We start from the raw sequence: 2,521 nt of genomic DNA on the forward strand, positions 1-2,521 counted from the left end.
AGGGTGTACTTAGCAATGGGTGATAATGAATAATTTCATTCTACTTTTATATTATAGTTAGTGTTAATAGAAATACAAAGCCTGATATGAATTTTATAATGATAGCCATCGCAAAATAAAATTTGAACTATTTCCAATAGAGACTATCGATATTGCGGTGACTCAGTTAAATCTATCCAACGTAAAATTATAATCATTCAGTCGATTACAAGAACGTAAATAAATTAGATATTTGTCATCCAATTTAGGTGTTATCAATAACAACAATAATAATTCTGATATTTGTATAATTGGATGTTTTCCAAATTTGTGGAAACGCTTCCCATACAGATAAATAGCCATAAATTATGATATCTATCTGCTGGTGGTAGAAATGGCTGTTAAGAGATTGATATAGGTGTAGTGCTTACTATCATTCCAAGTTGAAATTATTCAATCGGTCAAAGTACAGAACACATGTCACATCGTATGATTTCGATTGATTAATATTCAAAGTATGTGCTCTCATAACAGATGATAAAATTAGCACTACGACTGGTGATCAAGGAAGTTTTGTTGCTAAGAATTAACATGGACTCATCATTGATTGTAAATTGCGTCTATTTCTAATAGAAATGAATAATATTTGTATACGCTCCTGTAATAGAGTAATAACTTATCGCCACTAACTTTATCCGATGTTTTCACAATGTACAGTACATATGTCTGAATTTATAGTAGAATTGCTTTCTCCGCTGAATTAAAAACATCAAAAGTGACGATTAGAAATGAGAGGTTTTCATCACAATAACTTCGTAACGAAGTCGAATATACAACCGAAGAAATTGTATACTGATTGTTAATTGAAAATAACTACATTTCTCATGATAGCTCAGCCGCTTCTGTATTAAACTAGCTTCATAGCGATAGTATATGGTTCTTAATATATACATAGAGCACAGTACAACTTAAGATGCATGCGGTACAATACTTCTCTCATGTACTTAAATTCATAATTTGAAGGATTAATATTACAGTTTACCACTAATACATAACAATAATATAATTTTTTGAATTTACACGTTGATTAGATGATAGAGTAAATGTGAAGTTTAGATATTATTGTCTATATAATACTCTTCACATTTTTCTAAACAAGATTGAAGATTATTTCTCTCTTGAATTCCCAGAATATCTTTAGCACTACATAGAAAATCTTAATAAATGGAAGTTTCGACATTTTACTACGATTGTCCAGCATTTATCTGTTCTCGATTTCTCTTTCTTACTTGCTCACTTAAGTAATTCATCGATTATCGTACTTCTATCATTACAGTTCTTAACATCAACTCCATTGCTGCCATGTTAAATAATTACTTTAATATATACATCATTGCTAATAAAATCGGTTGATGCAATTTCAAAATGGTGGAATGACGATATATGGATTAAGTTAATAAAGAAATCTGCTATTATAATATCTGCTACAGTATGAGCTAAATTGGTTATTTTCTTGAAAAGCCTTAGGTATACTGTTGGCTAGTTCTATAAATTGTCCAGAAGCTATGTCTAGGCGTATCAAGGGTTTAGTTTGGAGGGAGTCTAATCAACTGGATAATTACTTTTAATATTGAAAACTATAAAATCTCTATACAGTTTCTTGTAATATTTTATGCTATTAAGTACTTGTATCTAGAGTATTATTCTACTAGTAAAACTAGAACTACTGGTCAATGATATTATGTAGTGGAATTGGCGATCATCACGTGAACTCGCAGTAAGAAGTTAACAAGTCTTTGAAAGATATAAACATAATGGAATTAGAAATGCGTTCCGTGTGGTAACATTAATTTGTTTAATTAACACGTAGAGTAGAATTTATGCTATATAACAGACTTATCGCGATCATGGTAGTGGACAGACGATACTGAAGGAGTTAGATAATATCGTATAGATTGATATCCGGAATAAATAAATTAGAAGTTCAATTAGTCTTTGACTGATATCAACATAACGAGATTAGATATACGCCCAAATTGATTAATGTTAATTTGTATATAGTGACATACGATATATGGCAAAGACTTCAATATTCGATATAGAATAGACTTATCGGGATCGTGATAGTAGACGGACGATACTGATGGCGTTGTATGATATTGTATAGAAGCGATTATACGAAGTAACGAGGATATATCGAAGTGAAAACGGCATTCTTAGGTATAGCCTGTTAAGGTGATCGAAACATGTTGTATAGTTATTACGACCCCTAAATCGTTAGTAAACTCTTACCCCATACTTTAGAGTAAGTAGTTCGATTACTTTCGATCAAGTTACAGTCATATATTCCATCAATATTATCTGTCGCGGTCTTATCCTATTATAATAAAGTAGGATTGTTAAAGCGTCCATTACGATCCATTAACTATTAGTCATACTTTAGACTAATTAGTTGGATTGTTTTCGGTTACTTGTAGTCATACGCTGTATTATAAGACTATTATCCGACATAGTACTATCCTATTGTAATACAGTAAGTAGG

At 30.9% G+C, this 2,521-nt stretch overlaps 1 protein-coding gene across 1 annotated transcript in view; it reads right to left on the bottom strand.

Moving 5' to 3' along the window:
- TRIADDRAFT_33157 (uncharacterized protein) overlaps nt 1-2,521 on the bottom strand; it is a gene marked incomplete at both ends in the record, with an annotated part of 50,410 nt that overhangs the window by 1,750 nt on the left and 46,139 nt on the right. The window lies entirely within an intron of this gene.

This window comes from Trichoplax adhaerens, genomic scaffold (genome assembly GCF_000150275.1).
Source record: "Trichoplax adhaerens TRIADscaffold_31 genomic scaffold, whole genome shotgun sequence".
NCBI classification, from domain to species: domain Eukaryota; kingdom Metazoa; phylum Placozoa; class Uniplacotomia; order Trichoplacea; family Trichoplacidae; genus Trichoplax; species Trichoplax adhaerens.